Below are 17,348 nucleotides of genomic sequence, written 5' to 3'. Positions count from 1 at the left end.
ACCAGTCTACCCCTCCATACCTAGGTATTGTCCACAACAGTGTCTCCATCTGTACCTATGGGACATTGGTGACAACAATCTGTACCAATGTCTCCATCTGTACCTATGGGATTTTGCTGACAATACTGGTCAATCACCACCAGTTCAGGGATAATCCATACAAATACTATATGTACTAGCACTAACTATGTCTGGATACATCTATCCTCTGTATATGTCACACAGTTATTTTTACTGTCACGACCAGTGTCTTGTGCCAATCTACCCTGCGTACAGATGTTCACCCACTCTGTACATATCTATCTACTGAATGAGGGATACAGACTCTGGTTATGTACAGGTATGTCTGTGTGATATACATATAGTAGTCTAGTTCTGTATATATAGTTGTTTTGGTCTGACTAGCACCTCCAAAACCTGCAACAAAACTTACCTATGCTGCGGTATTTATCTTTGAGTGGACTGGATCTGTATGCTCTCACTGGGGTCCGGAGCAGCGTCCGGACTGGGTGGGTGAATATCATCTCCAGTCCACTAAGTATACAGATATAACAACCGATTTTGTCCTCTGATAGAGACGGCATCAAGATCGCTAAACAGCGATCACCAGTAGAGACTTGCTGCACTTAAGGCAGCTGGGGACGCGGAGATAGATCCCCATAGTAACTCACCACTCCCACAATACATGTCACTTCCGGGTAGTGACGGAGCACAGCGAGCTCGTACTCACATTGAGGCGGTACCTCGGTATAGGTGTCTCCGTCTGAATAGACATGTGACGACTGACGCACCATGTGGGAGGAGCGACGCGTTCAAAAGGAGACGCGGGAGTATCAAACATTGCCACTGCCAGAAGAAGAGAACAGACGCACAGCCACTGCATCCGTGCTCTGTCCACCAATATCCCTGACGAGCCGAGTCTACACCCGGCGAAACGCGTTGGATAAAGGTACCATCATCAATCACTAGGGAGGTAAGAGCATAGGGCTTACAGCACAGGCCCGAGGTTCCTGAGGCTGGGGGTCGTCCTTTTCAGGACGAGTGCCCCGACTACAGCCATTGAGGTAACCACACCTAGTAGACTAGGCCAAGTAGGGTGAGTATCTAGGGTGAGTTAGGGTCCTGACTCATAGGCTCCTCCCCAGTATCGCCGCCCTCCTCCAATACACTAGGTTACTGGGCTTCATTTGCTATTATAGACCCAAAGCGCCCCCTATCTTCTATAGTGCAGATATAAATACACCATACTGTCTCACTTATTTTATTTTATATGACCAAATAAAAGTTATATATTAACCTAAATACATTAAGACATCCTCAGTTCCGTATTTCTAACTGCCTAATGTACCTCCAGCCACATCATTACAAGTTCTTTTCTGTCAGGTGAATGCCTAATTTTTGGGGCCTGTACTCCCGTGTCCTAAAATAAAAAATTTCTAGCAGGGCACATTTTCCCTTTAAGATGCATAAAAATGGCCCCTGATTAACATACATATTTTTTGTGGGAATTTTTGCCAATGATCCCCCTCTAGTATGTCACTATCCATGTTGTGGGACTATTTGTGCACTTCTTGTAAGTATTTGGTGGCTGCAAATATGACCTGAAGGTTTTTCAGGTTCGCCTGCCATTAGAGTCAATGGGGCCCGCCGCAAACGCGCGGTTCGCAAACATTTGACCATCCCGGCCGATGTTCGTCCATCACTAATTATAAGTCCTCAAAATTATCCTTATTCTTAACACAATTTAGACAAATTTCCTTTATTTCATTTCCAGTATAAATGTCAGCTATATAATTGTCAACACAAATAATGAAATATGTTGTATAATCCTACAATATATCTGACGTCATTCTAAGTAATACGACCTCTTTTAACTACTAATTGTTTATTCATTTCTAACTCAAATATTGTATGCTCGGTCTGAGAATAGCATTCATACATACTGACATGGCACATACTCAGATAACACAGCAGCTGCTCACATCACTCTTACATCATCATTACACGCTCATAAAGCCAATTAACTGCAAGTAATAAAATGATATAATAGAACCCATACGTATGTATATTTTGTAATGCGCATTATAAAAGAAGTTTCAGTTATAAACCTGAAATATTTAATTTTTTCATTAAAAAAAGCTGTTATTGTGTAAAACTTACATAAATAAAAAAAAAAGTATGCATATTAGGTTTTAGCTCAGTTGAACGAAGAATTGCACAAGTTTCGGCGCCAACAGTCCTTGGCGGCACCTCTGAAAAGCCAAGCCAAGTGACTGACCTGGAAAGTGTCCGCGACTGGGAGGAAGGGAGATGACAAAATGCTGGATAAGTAGAGATTTTTCCGCTCTGTTTTCGTCCTTTTACGTCAAGGTAAAGATGTCCGGTCGTAGGTGTGACGAATACCGCACCTCGCTGCCGCCTGTACTTCAAATACGTAGAGCCAGCGAGATACGGTATAGTCACTGGTTACCAAGGCGTGACGTTACGCCGTCCCTGAGGATCAGGTAAGGTCAGCTTGGTACAGTGTTCACAGACTCCTCCTGTCCACACGGGCACAGAGAGACAACAAGCTGAGGAAGTCTTTTCACTGCCGCAGTGAAACAGCGCTTCCTCAGCCCGGGAAGACTGACACCAGCTTCTCGTTTGATATAAGCCCGGTCCGCTAACGGTATTATATAGGGTGAGAAACCAACCCGCGGTAGCGTATAACTAGGCTGAAACACGGACGTGGAAATTCGTGATCGAGATACCAGAACAGCACAAGATTAAATTATATATTTAATTGCCTTAAGGGCTCACTAGACATAACACAATATACACAGAGAATATATACAGTGGTCAGAGTGGTAAATACAGATGGTGTGGTACAACAGGGTTAAGCAGAACAAAAGTCAGTTTACCAGATGGATGAGTCCTTTGGGTGGTGATGAATCTTAGCTGTAGTCACATTGGTGGCAATGATGTCAGCAGTTTGCAGGTCCCTCTAAACACATGGCACAATGTGACCCCCCTTCAGAGAAAAGACACGCCGGCTAGCTTGCATGGGCTTTTTGACCTGTAGCCGGCCCCTCCCGGGCTCTGGGAGGAGTCCATGACTCGTCTTCTGGGCTGACAGCCAACGACCCACAAAACCTATTAGGGCTCATAGCTCCAGACCAGAAGGTCACCGGGAGATGGTTCTGGGACCAATGGTCCCGCCTGGGTTCTGGCTACAAGTAGAGTCCAAACCTGGTACCGTTATTTGGTTTCTGTGGGGAGATATGTATATCTCCCCTCCCTAGCATTCTATTACCAACCAAGAGCAGGAGCCTGACCGTCCGGGCCACAGGATCGCAAATACACAGTATATCTGGTTTATGCCTGTGATTGACGGGCGATTCATAATTCCTTATGAATCGCCGGTTCCATGATGTTTGATAATTTGATTGAAGTGGTGAATGGCTTAGACCCCCTGCAGGGAAGTTTTCCTGCAGGATCCGTGCTGTCTGAATGGAGGTGAGAAATTGTACGCAAGTGGCCTGCTTAGCCAGGACCTCCTGTGGAGTTCTCTGACCTCTGCTATCTGGCTGAGCTTTGAATCAGGGCCCCCTGTGGAGTTTGATTTCCTCTGCCCACTCCTGGAGCATATAGCAGAAATGAAATCATACTCCAAATTCCTCACACCTCCCCCATTTAGAGGGCGCCAGGGGGCAGCATATTCCTGTGTTTCCCCGTGCACCCTCTCTGGTGGCAAAAGGCAAAGTGTTATGGCTGGAGTGCAAGGCTCCCGCGTACCCACCTCTCATTCGTTCCTGACCAATAGAGTCACCCTGACTTAGTATAACACCAAGGCCACAATTACTGGGTCAGTCGGTACTATAAACGGCCGTGTGAAGTTGGCGGCCTGGGGTACCGGGAAGCTGGAAAGGGCATCCTTCAGCACTTAGAAGGCCGTCTCGCAGTTGTTTGTCCAATCGACTGCGGAGGGCAGCTACTTCCTGGTGTGGTCCGTCAGGGGCCTCGCCAGGCTACCATAGTGGGGCGCGAACCCCCTATAGTACCTGGCGGTGCCCAGGAAGGACATCACCTGGTTTTTGTCCCTGGGGGTGAGCCAGGATGTGCTGGCATCCACTCTCCCGGTCTCCGGTTCCAAAGATTCCCTGCCTGCCCGGGGCCCCTTGCTTATGCCCAGCTGGCACTTTCCTGGCGTAAGGGTCAAGCCTGCTTGGCAGATCTGCCCGAGCATCTGCGCCAGATGCTCTCGGGGATCCTCCCATGTAGGACTGAAGACTGCAATGACCTCCAGGTATGCGGCCTTGTACCCTTCGAGTCCCTTTAAGCAGCTTGACCATCCGCTTAGAAGTGGCAGGGGCATACTCCATGTCCAACGGCATCTCGGTGGACTCCGTCCTTTCGGGCTTTTTGGTGAACATTTCCTGGAAGGGGCGGCATTCTGGGAGGGCACCTACCTCCCGCTCATGATGCGCCTGCATCAGGTTCACGGGGAAGGCCTTCTGCCTTCCCTGGGCGTGGTCAAGGTTGACTAGGTACATTCTGGCATTGAGCCGCTGGTGCACGAGGTACGGGCCTTCCTAGGCCGCTTGAAGCTTGTCCTGAGGTACAGGAACCAGTATCCACGCTTGCTGACCCACCTGGTGAGTCCTCTCACAAGCCTTCTCGTCATACCCCCACTTATGGTCGGTCTGGGCCTGCCCCATATTGTCGTGCACCAACCGTGACAAGGCCTGCGCCTTTTCCTGGAAGCGCATGACACACTCGATGACCGACACCCCAGGGGTGGCTACGTCTCCCGTCCAGGCCTCTGTCTAAGCGGCCCCTAGGTATCTGGCCATCAAAATTTCATGCGCAACCCACAAAAACTCTGCCCTGAATGGATAGGGTACCACAAATTGGCGGTCTCTAGGCCCCACCTCCGGTGAGCCCTGCTGGACTGTTTCCCGGCACAATCGTCCTTGGTCCCAGACCGTCCTCTGGAGGTCTGAGTCCAAGGGAGGCCGTGCCACCTGCTCCGTGAGAGCTTTCAAGCTGGCGCTAGCCCCTAACGCCACATGAAACCCCTGGTGGGATGTGGCCAGAATAGACGAGACTGCCACACCCCCTGTCAGTTCTACTACCTGCCGGTCCCTAGGCCACTCCTCCGGTACAGCCGTCATTGGTCCCAGACCACCCGCTTGAGGTCTGAGTCCGTGGGAGGCTGTGCCGCCTGCTCTTCGAGAGCAATTAGGCTGGCATCAGCCACTAACACCACCTGAAACCCCTGACCGGACGTGGCCAGAATAGACGAGACTGCCTTGTCCTCCGTCAGGTTCTTGGGACCTGTCTCAGGGCCTCCATATGACTCAGCAGCCACTTGGTCGGAGGGGGGAAAGCCATCAGATCCCTGAGGGGCCCCTAGGACCCCAGCACTCCCACTGTGCCGCTGCCACCGCTGGTAGTGCCTGCGTCCCCTCGGCTTCCGACCAAGTCGCCAGTCTAGAGGGACTAACCTGGCCCTCTGACATCCCAGTTGTGGAGGAACCCTGCACTGAGGCTTTACCTGGGAGCCCTACTTCTCCTGGGACAGCCCTGACCTCATTTGCATCCTCCTCCTCCGCAGCTGTCTGCCCCCTGCTTGTCCCCTCAGTCACCCCACCTGAGGACAACGGGTTCTAGCATGCTTTCTGGCCACCCCCTGGGGCCTCAGCACAGCTGGCGTGAATGACCCCATCCCCACTGAGGGGAGAGGCACACATTACATCCCCCACCCCCACAACCCCATCAACAGGCATGTTAAGAACATTAACAGTATCAACAGGGGTGGACATGGCATCACATTCTGGGGGATCGGACCTCGGGGTGTCAGTGGCCATGTACTTAGACACAAGCCGCCCCAGGTCCGTCCCCAGCAGAAAATTGGCAGGGATATTCGAGGATACCCCCACCAGTCAGATTTCTTCCTAGCTGTCACATTTCCTTCTATCAGGATGGGTTCTGTCTCCTCTGCATCATACAATAGTCCTTCAGGTGTAGTCTTCGAAAATAATTTTCCATATCGCTGCAGAGTTCACTTTTACCCAGGGCTTTGTAGGGACAGAATGAAATCCTCCAGAGAGCTCCCGAAGTTTATTAGGTTCATACGTAGACCCTTCAGTAGATGTATTGGAGCAGCGGTCCACATGGTCAGGTTTTGGCTTCGTTCTGTGTTAGTGTTGAGCCCTGCCTTACGTCTCCGTCTGTGGAGTTTCTTTTCCTTGTTTTGGATCATGAAATGTCTGCATCTTGTTGTAGAACTGTTGGAGTTTTTGTTTTGTGCTCCCCGTAAGTTTGTTATTCTGTGTTTCAGTTTCCAATTGACCCTTAACCCCTTAAGGACCTCCGCCGTATATGTAAGGCGGAAGTCTGGTCCCTAAACATGGCGCCCGCTTGCGCGGGCTGGGGGGCGCCTTAGCTGCGCGGTTTCTGCTATTTTAAATAGCAGAGACCCGCGGCACATGTATTCGATCAGCCATAAGGCTGATCGCATATATTTTACCCTTCAAATGCTGTGGTCAAATGTGACCACGGGATCTGTGGAGTCAGGAAGCAGAAGTCGCGCGTCAAGCAGGCTTCAGAGCCTATTAGATGAATATACCAATACAGGCCACTAGGTGGCAGCATTGTATTGCTATAGTGCAAATAAAGTGTTCAATGATGACTATACTGTGTAGTCATTAATGAACACAATAGGGCAATCTAATGATTGCCAGTTATTGTCACCCAAGGTGACTTAAAAAAGGTGAAAAAGAAAGTACAAAAAAGTTTTTACAAATATATATATATAAAAAAAAAGGTTTAAATCAGCCCCCTTCCCTTAAAATAAAAATAATCAATAAAAAAAAATAAACATCATGGGCATCGCCGTGTGCGACAATGCCCATACAATTAAGGCCTCTTTCACACGACAGTATGGCTTTTTCAGTGTTTTGCGGTCCGTTTTAAACGGATCCGTTGTTCCGTTTTTTGTTTCCATTGTGTTTCCGTTTCCGTTCCGTTTTTCCGTATGGCAAATACAGTATACAGTAATTTCATAGAAAAAATTGGGCTGGGCATAACATTTTCAATAGATGGTTCCGCAAAAAACGGAACGGATACGGAAGACATACGGATGCATTTCCGTATGCGTTCCATTTTTTTGCGGACCCATACACTTTAATGGAGCCACGGAACGTGATTGGCGGCCAAATATAGGACATGTTCTATCTTTCAACGGAACGGAAAAATGGAAATACAGAAACGGAATGCATACGGAGTACATTCCGTTTTTTTTGCGGAACCATTGAAATGAATGGTTCCGTATACGGAATGCAAAAAACGGCCCGCAAAATGGAAAAAAAAAACGGTCGTGTGAAAGAGGCCTAAGGCTGAGTTCACATCAGCGTTCAGCCGAGGGGTGGGCGATATGGCCTAAAATCTATATTGCGATATAATTTTAAACATGTGCGATATATCCTATATTTTCGGGGGGGTTAAACGTATTTTTTTTTAAACTTATTCAATAACTATTAGCCTCCTTAGGGGCTAGAACCCTTGTCCTATTCACCCCAATAGAGCTCTATCAGGGTGAATAGGACTTCACACTCTCCCTGCTGCTCTGTGCATAGTGAGCTATGGCAGCCAGGGCTTAGTAACCGATCGGAGCCCCACGATTACACTGCTGGGGCTCCGATAAGAAGCTGCCACCCTGGGGCCACTGCCACCAATGATTTAATCGTGTGGAGGGGGGCCGCAATTAATATAACACTTAGAAGAGGGGGAGTAGAAGGGAGGGGCTGTGGCCACTGCGCCACCAATGAATATAGGTAATATGCCTGAATACAAACGTAGCCTGCATGTGCCAGCCATATACCATACCTGGCCTCTATTACTGCGCACAGTGAACCGCCGCAATTAACCCCTCAGGACCTAAGGGGTTAATTTTGAAGCGGAGACAAAAGTCCTGAACGCTTCCTAAAATATAAAAAATATAAAAATATATATATTTTATTTAATAAATAAATATATTAATGGCATACGGCAAATGTCGTAACGAAAAAAATAAATAAAAACAGCCAGTTTGCCATTTTTTGTCACTTCAACTACCCAATAATTTTTTAAAATAAAAAGTGATCAAAAATTCGCACACACGTCAAATGAGCGCTCACACAGCCCCGTACACATAACTACAAAAAAGTTATAGGGGTCACAATGTGGTCATATTTATTTATTTTTTCTCAAAGGTTTAAAAAAGAATAATTCAGTATTAAAACACAAGAAAAATGATACAAGTGTGGTATCGTTGTAACCGTACTGACCTGGAGAGTGAAGATAACGCGTCAAGTTTACCACATAGCGTACAGTGTAAAAAAAACCTTATCAGCATTGAGTTTTTGCCCAATTCTACCCCATTTGAAGTTTTTTTCCACTTCCTGCTACATGGTATGCAACCGTACATGGTGCCATTAGAAAGTACAACTTGTCCCGCAAAAAATAAGCCCTCATAAGGCTATGTGAATGGAAAAATAAAAGTTAGGACTATGAGAAGGCGGGGAGTGAAAAACAAAAACGCAAAGATGGAAAATCCCAGGGTCTTTAAGGGGTTAATATTAACCACAGAGGAATCACATTTCCTTTTTTATCTTCTATTTACTTCTAGCTTTTATGTTCTCTTATCTAATACACTGGAAAAAAATGAAGGACCTGGGATGATGTCACCATCATGTGATCACGGTGTGAGGGGTGGAGCTTGGCAGTTGAGTCACTGATCACATGACGGTGACGTCCCCCCAGGTCCTTCACCACCTCCTCTCCTGAGCCCCGCCCCCTGCACTGATCACATGTCGGTGACGTCACCCCAGGTCCTTCAGCTCTGGCAGTGCAGCAGATACTGGGCAGGTCCTGGTCGGTAGTCAGGGCTCTTGTTCTCTCTGGTATCAGCCATTCCTCCAGCCTGCAGGTAAGATGAGCTGTGAGGAGACAGTGTGGTGGAGAGCTCAGACATGTCACCTCTGGAGATTCTCCTCCATTACACACAAGGAATCCTTCTCCGCTCCTCAGCTTAGTATGATGGGGGAGGAGTAGTGGGGATAGTGGGGGTTGTGCTGGATGAGAGAAACACCGCCAGGAGCTTAGAGTTTTCCCGTCAGTGCAGCTTTATGAGGGTCTGAGTTATGGGGATGAGTTGTACTTTCTCTCGGCCTCATTATAGGGGACATGGGACTCACTGATTAACCTTTTTTTTTTCAGGAGGGATGAAGAAAACCAGCAATACGAGCCTTCTTCTGAAAGAGCCACCAAGGATGGACAGTAAGGAGATCAGCAGAAGAATATTAGACCTCACCTTGGAGATCATCTCCCTGCTGAGCGGAGAGGTAAACTTTTCTAGATTTCTCTCCTCTGTATTGTATTCTGTAACAAGTCAGACATCGGGAAGGAGAATCCATCATAGGAAGAGTCCAGGGTCCTGGAGAACGGCCTCCAGACCTTCCAAGTGACGGAGAACCTGAAGATCAGCCCCCAGTATGGTGAGTGATGTGTCATGTGACCAGTGACCAATAGTCATGTTGTAGGAGCCATGAGGAGGTAAGTAGGCACGTTGTACCAGGAGGGGAGGGCCGGAGGAGAGCACATGGCCCCTGTAGGGTTTATTCCCTAAGTGTCTCTCTCCATCCACAGGAGTACACAATAGTGAAGAAGACATCGGGGGACTGTGTGACTCCCATCATCCATCTCCAGGAGTCAGGAGGGCGGAGCAGGACCCCTCACCCCATCACAGAGCCTCCCCCTCACCCCCTGATACATGAGCAGAAGATCCTAGAACTCACCCACAAGATGATGGAGCTGCTGACTGGAGAGGTGACACTGCTGGGAATGCTGGGAAATTCTCCAGTAACAGCACTGGAGGGGTCTGGGTGATGACGGTGTCATTGTGTTGTCAGGTTCCTATAAGGTGTCAGGACGTCACTGTCTATTTCTCCATGGAGGAGTGGGAGTATATAGAAGGACACAAGGATCTGTACAAGGAGGCCATGATGGAGGAGCACCAGCCTCTTATATCACAGGGTAAGAGCCGTCATGTGCAGTGTATACACGTGTGTGCAGTGACATGTAATGGAGGAGCACCAGCCTCTTATATCACAAGGTAAGAGCCGTCATGTGCAGTGTATACACGTGTGTGCAGTGACATGTAATGGAGGAGCACCAGCCTCTTATATCACAAGGTAAAAGCCGTCATGTGCAGTGTATACACGTGTGTGCAGTGACATGTAATGGAGGACAACCAGCCTCTTATATCACAGGGTAAGAGCCGTCATGTGCAGTGTATACACGTGTGTGCAGTGACATGTAATGGAGCAGCACCAGCCTCTTATATCACAAGGTGAGACCCATCATGTGCAGTGTATACACGTGTGTGCAGTGACATGTAATGGAGGAGCACCAGCCTCTTATATCACAAGGTAAGAGCCGTCATGTGCAGTGTATACACGTGTGTGCAGTGACATGTAATGGAGGACACCAGCCTCTTATATCACAAGGTAAGAGCCGTCATGTGCAGTGTATACACGTGTGTGCAGTGACATGTAATGGAGGAGCACCAGCCTCTTATATCACAGGGTAAGAGCCGTCATGTGCAGTGTATACACGTATGTGCAGTGACATGTAATGGAGGAGCACCAGCCTCTTATATCACAGGGTAAGAGCCGTCATGTGCAGTGTATACACGTGTGTGCAGTGACCTGTAATGGAGGAGCACCAGCCTCTTATATCACAAGGTAAGAGCCGTCATGTGCAGTGTATACACGTGTGTGCAGTGACATGTAATGGAGGAGCACCAGCCTCTTATATCACAAGGTAAGACCCGTCATGTGCAGTGTATACACGTGTGTGCAGTGACATGTAATGGAGGAGCACCAGCCTCTTATATCACAGGGTAAGAGCCGTCATGTGCAGTGTATACACGTGTGTGCAGTGACATGTAATAGAGGAGCACCAGCCTCTTATATCACAAGGTAAGAGCCGCCATGTGCAGTGTATACATGTGTGTGCAGTGACATGTAATGGAGGAGCACCAGCCTCTTATATCACAAGGTAAGACCCGTCATGTGCAGTGTATACACGTGTGTGCAGTGACATGTAATGGAGGAGCACCAGCCTCTTATATCACAAGGTAAGACCCGTCATGTGCAGTATATACACGTGTGTGCAGTGACATGTAATGGAGGAGCACCAGCCTCTTATATCACAAGGTAAGAGCCGTCATGTGCAGTGTAGACACGTGTGTGCAGTGACATGTAATGGAGGAGCACCAGCCTCTTATATCACAGGGTAAGACCCGTCATGTGCAGTGTATACACGTGTGTGCAGTGACATGTAATGGAGGAGCACCAGCCTCTTATATCACAGGGTAAGAGCCGTCATGTGCAGTGTATACACGTGTGTGCAGTGACATGTAATGGAGGAGCACCAGCCTCTTATATCACAGGGTAAGAGCCGTCATGTGCAGTGTGTACACGTGTGTGCAGTGACATGTAATGGAGGAGCACCAGCCTCTTATATCACAAGGTAAGAGCCGTCATGTGCAGTGTATACACGTGTGTGCAGTGACATGTAATGGAGGAGCACCAGCCTCTTATATCACAAGGTAAGAGCCGTCATGTGCAGTGTAGACACGTGTGTGCAGTGACATGTAATGGAGGAGCACCAGCCTCTTATATCACAGGGTAAGACCTGTCATGTGCAGTGTATACACGTGTGTGCAGTGACATGTAATGGAGGAGCACCAGCCTCTTATATCACAGGGTAAGAGCCGTAATGTGCAGTGTATACACGTGTGTGCAGTGACATGTAATGGAGGAGCACCAGCCTCTTATATCACAAGGTAAGAGCCGTCATGTGCAGTGTATACACGTGTGTGCAGTGACATGTAATGGAGGAGCACCAGCCTCTTATATCACAAGGTAAGAGCCGTCATGTGCAGTGTATACACGTGTGTGCAGTGACATGTAATGGAGGAGCTCCAGCCTCTTATATCACAAGGTAAGAGCCGTCATGTGCAGTGTATACACGTGTGTGCAGTGACATGTAATGGAGGAGCACCAGCCTCTTATATCACAAGGTAAGAGCCGTCATGTGCAGTGTATACACGTGTGTGCAGTGACATGTAATGGAGGAGCACCAGCCTCTTATATCACAAGGTAAGAGCCGTCATGTGCAGTGTATACACGTGTGTGCAGTGACATGTAATGGAGGAGCACCAGCCTCTTATACAGTCCTGATCAAAAGTTTAAGACTACTTGAAAAATGGCAAAAAAATCCTATTTAGCATGGTTGGATCTTAACAAGGTTCCAAGTAGAGCTTCAACATGCAACAAGAAGAAATGAGAGTGAGACAAAACATTTTTTGAGCATTCAATTAATTTAAAATAACGAATAAACTGAAACAGGCTGTTTTTCAGCTGATCCAAAGTTTAGGACCACATGCCTTTAAAAGGCCAAATCTGTGCAAAGATGTGGATTCATTGTCATTCTCTGTCAGGTAGTCACACGTTGTGATGGCAAAGGCAAAAAAACTCTCCCTTTTTGAACGTGGCCGTGTTGTTGAACTACATAAGCAGGGTCTCTCACAGCGCGCCATCGCTGCTGAGGTGGGACGCAGGAAGACAGTCATTTGGAATTTCTTAAATGATCCTGAGGGTTATGGAACAAAAGAGTCAAGTTGAAGACCCAAAAAATTTCATCAGCACTGAGCTGGAGGATCCAATTGGCTGTCCGTCAAGACACTGGACGATCCTCGACCCAAATTAAGGCCCTTACTGGTGCTGACTGCAGTCCCATAACCATCAGACGGCATCTGAGACTGAAGGGCTTCAAAAACAAAAAACGTCTTCAAAGACCTCGTCTCCTTGAACGCCACAGAACTGCTCGTTTGGACTTTGCAAGAGAGCACCAAACATAGGACATTCAAAGGTGGAAGAAAGTTTTATTCTCTGATGAGAAAAAATTTAACCTTGATGGTCTCCAACGTTACTGACATGACAAGCAGATCCCACCTGAGATGTTTTCTACGCGCCACAGTGGAGGGGGCGCCATAATGGTCTGGGGGGCTTTTTCCTTCAGTGGAACAATGGAGCTTCAGGAAGTGCAGGGGCGTCAAACGGCCGCTGGCTATGTCCAGATGTTGCAGAGAGCATTCCTCATGACTGAGGGTCCTCGTCTGTGTGGTAACGAGTGGGTTTTTCAACAGGACAACGCTACAGTACACAATGCCCGCAGGACAAGGGACTTCTTCCAGGAGAATAACATCACTCTTTTGGCCCATCCTGCGTGTTCCCCTGATCTAAATCTAATTGAGAACCTTTGGGGATGGATGGCAAGTTTACAAAAATGTACAACAGTTCCAGACAGTAGATGGCCTTCGTGCGGCCGTCTTCACCACTTGGAGAAATGTTCCCACTCACCTCATGGAAACGCTTGCATCAAGCATGCCGAAACAATAACGGCGGAGCTACTCATTACTGAGTTCATGTTTGGAGGTTGGATTTCTGTTTTGGGGGGAGGTTTCGTGTTTTTTTTTGGAGGTGTGGTCCTAAAGTTTTGATCAGCTGAAAAACAGCCTGTTTCAGTTTATTCGTTGTTTTCATTAAATTGAATGCTCAAAAAATGTTTTGGTCTCACTCCCATTTCTTCTTGTTGCATGTTGAAGCTCTACTTGGAACCTTGTTAAGATCCAGCCATGCTAAATAGGATTTTAAACTTTTGATCTGGACTGTATAAGACTGGTGTAGAGAGGAAAGAATGAGAAGATCAAGGAGTGAGATTTGACCTGGAGATCTTGAAGCTTCTGGACACCTTGGGCTAAAACAAAGAGACCACAGAGAGGTTTAAAAGCCTATCCCACCTTCCAGTGTTATTCTGTCCCTACAGCGGACGGGTGCAGAGTAATTCCCTGCTCTAGCGGATTTTATTGACTACGGGCTGGATCAGGGGCGAAGGCCTCTCTTTCCACTCCATTATTAAGGCCTTGGCTAAAACCTCTCAAGGTGAGGTCTTTAAGCTATTTTATTCTCCAGATCCTTCTTAGGTTACCTGTATGGTGACAGCTGCATGAAGTATGCTTGCTGCTGGGATCATGCCACTGGTCTTGGGAGCTGATTCGCCACATCGCCATGGGGTGCCGGGTCCCCAGTTCCTCCAAAGCTCAGAGGAACAAGTAGGTTGAGGTCCGTGCTGCAGAGGGACTTTCAGTGACAGTGCACTGTGGAGTCATTTCTGTCTTTGGATGTTCAGACTGGAAGCAGCATAGCAGTGGCCGGGCAGTGTGGAGCACAGTAATGCTTGAGACCTGAATCCGGTTCTCATGTTCCATTTGATGGGCACTTTTACCGGATTAAGCCCTAAATGAAGAGGGGAGGAGCTACACAGCAACAGGAGGGGATATCTCTGGGTATCTAAGGGGGATGGATATAAGGTACTGTGTTCCTCTATCATGGATGCCCAGAACTCAGCCCTATGGGAGCACTCTCCAGAGCCTCCTGTACAGGGACATGTAAATATTTGTAATTGCACATGTTCCTGGATCCCTATCTATCAGACAGGCGGCAATAGCAGTTGTGCATTCCTCATTCATTGCAGGGGAGAAGGAAAGCCACTATAAAGTGGAACTAACAAAGCAATCTAAAAGATGTGCTACCTGTAGTAAAAGACTACAGGATGTGTGTACCAAAAAACTCTGTGCTGACTGCATCAATAAAGTGATGAAGGAGGAACAGCCGACCTTACTAACAGACTTAAGAACAATGATACATGAGGAAGTCCAGGCATCTGTATCCTCTCATGCCTTCAACTACCACTACAGCTCTCCGTCCATACACTGCACCGCCAGGAGCTTAGAAACACGCAGAGTTCATAGTTTTCCCATCAGTTCAGCTTTATGAGGGTCTGAGATATGGGGATGAGTTGTACTTTCTCTCGGCTTCATTATAGGGGACATGGGACTCACTGATTAACCTTTATTCCTGTTTTTTGTAGGGAAGATGAAGAAAACCAGCAATACGAGCCTTCTCCTGAAAGAGCCACCAAGGATGGACAGGAAGGAGATCAGCAGAAGAATATTAGACCTCACCTTGGAGATCATCTCCCTGCTGAGCGGAGAGGTAAACTTTTCTAGATTTCTCTCCTCTTTATTGTATTCTGTAACAAGTCAGACATCGGGAAGGAGAATCCATCATAGGAAGTGATAGGAAGAGTCCAGAGTCCTGGAGAACGGCCTCCAGACCTTCCAAGTGATGGAGAACCTGAAGATCAGCCACCAGTATGGTGAGTGATGTGTCATGTGACCAGTGACCAATAGTCATGTTGTAGGAGCCATGAGGAGGTAAGTAGGCACGTTGTACCAGGAGGAGAGGGCCGGAGGAGAGCACATGGCCCCTGAAGGGTTTATTCCCTTAGTGTCTCTCTCCATCCACAGGAGTACACAATAGTGAAGAAGACATCGGGGGACTGTGTGACTCCCATCATCCATCTCCAGGAGTCAGGAGGGCGGAGCAGGACCCCTCACCCCATCACAGAGCCTCCCCCTCACCCCCTGATACATGAGCAGAAGATCCTAGAACTCACCCACAAGATGATGGAGCTGCTGACTGGAGAGGTGACACTGCTGGGAATGCTGGGAAATTCTCCAGTAACAGCACTGGAGGGGTCTGGGTGATGACGGTGTCATTGTGTTGTCAGGTTCCTATAAGGTGTCAGGACGTCACTGTCTATTTCTCCATGGAGGAGTGGGAGTATATAGAAGGACACAAGGATCTGTACAAGGAGGCCATGATGGAGGAGCACCAGCCTCTTATATCACAGGGTAAGAGCCGTCATGTGCAGTGTATACACGTGTGTGCAGTGACATGTAATGGAGGACCACCAGCCTCTTATATCACAAGGTAAGAGCCGTCATGTGCAGTGTATACACGTGTGTGCAGTGACATGTAATGGAGGAGCACCAGCCTCTTATATCACAAGGTAAGAGCCGTCATGTGCAGTGTATACACGTGTGTGCAGTGACATGTAATGGAGGAGCACCAGCCTCTTATATCACAGGGTAAGAGCCGTCATGTGCAGTGTGTACATGTGTGTGCAGTGACATGTAATGGAGGAGCTCCAGCCTCTTATATCACAAGGTAAGAGCCGTCATGTGCAGTGTGTACACGTGTGTGCAGTGACATGTAATGGAGGAGCACCAGCCTCTTATATCACAAGGTGAAATCCGTCATGTGCAGTGTATACACGTGTGTGCAGTGACATGTAATGGAGGAGCACCAGCCTCTTATATCACAAGGTAAGAGCCGTCATGTGCAGTGTATACACGTGTGTGCAGTGACATGTAATGGAGGAGCACCAGCCTCTTATATCACAAGGTAAGAGCCGTCATGTGCAGTGTATACACGTGTGTGCAGTGACATGTAATGGAGGAGCTCCAGCCTCTTATATCACAAGGTAAGAGCCGTCATGTGCAGTGTATACACGTGTGTGCAGTGACATGTAATGGAGGAGCACCAGCCTCTTATATCACAAGGTAAGACCCGTCATGTGCAGTGTATACACGTGTGTGCAGTGACATGTAATGGAGGAGCACCAGCCTCTTATATCACAGGGTAAGAGCCGTCATGTGCAGTGTATACACGTGTGTGCAGTGACATGTAATGGAGGAGCACCAGCCTCTTATATCACAAGGTAAGAGCCGTCATGTGCAGTGTATACACGTGTGTGCAGTGACATGTAATGGAGGAGCACCAGCCTCTTATATCACAAGGTAAGAGCCGTCATGTGCAGTGTTTACACGTGTGTGCAGTGACATGTAATGGAGGAGCACCAGCCTCTTATATCACAGGGTAAGAGCCGTCATGTGCAGTGTGTACACGTGTGTGCAGTGATATGTAATGGAGGAGCACCAGCCTCTTATATCACAAGGTAAGAGCCGTCATGTGCAGTGTGTACACGTGTGTGCAGTGACATGTAATGGAGGACACCAGCCTCTTATATCACATAGTTGTTTGGCTTATAGAGCGCAGGATTTATTCTCTCTCATTATAACGTTGTTGGTAAATTGCAGTAATTTTTCCACATAAATCAATGTGAGCTCTTTAGGTTTGGACGTAGTGAGAACTCGTTTGTATAAGGCGGGTGTAGAGAGGAAAGAATGAGAAGATCAAGGAGTGAGATTTGAGCTGGAGATCTGCAGCCTTAAAGCTTATGGACGCCTTGGGCTAAAACAAAGAGACCACAGAGAGGTTAAAAAGCCTATCCCACCTTCCAATGTTATTCTGTCCCTACAGCGGACGGGTGCAGAGTATTTCCCTGCTCTA

The 17,348-nt window shown here is 47.8% G+C and overlaps 1 protein-coding gene and 1 long non-coding RNA gene across 4 annotated transcripts in view; both read left to right on the top strand.

The window, feature by feature from the left end:
- LOC120992028 (zinc finger protein 585A-like) overlaps positions 1-17,348 on the top strand; it is a 190,532-nt gene that overhangs the window by 156,305 nt on the left and 16,879 nt on the right. The gene's annotated exons all lie outside the window — the stretch shown is intronic.
- LOC120992063 lies at positions 871-15,510 on the top strand. Of its 3 annotated transcripts, XR_005776908.1 has the most exons (4): positions 871-885; positions 13,134-13,142; positions 15,027-15,146; positions 15,461-15,510. It is a non-coding gene; the product is annotated as an uncharacterized LOC120992063 (long non-coding RNA). The 3 variants fall into 3 exon arrangements; XR_005776906.1 differs by lacking the exons at positions 871-885; positions 13,134-13,142 and adding an exon at positions 9,998-10,056 and having other exon boundaries at positions 15,022-15,146; XR_005776907.1 differs by lacking the exons at positions 871-885; positions 13,134-13,142 and adding an exon at positions 10,106-10,135 and having other exon boundaries at positions 15,022-15,146.

The sequence above is a fragment of the Bufo bufo genome, chromosome 2, assembly GCF_905171765.1.
Source record: "Bufo bufo chromosome 2, aBufBuf1.1, whole genome shotgun sequence".
NCBI lineage: Eukaryota > Metazoa > Chordata > Amphibia > Anura > Bufonidae > Bufo > Bufo bufo.
The sequence above is the reverse complement of the archived record's forward strand: the minus strand, read 5'-3'. Positions and strand labels throughout refer to the sequence as shown.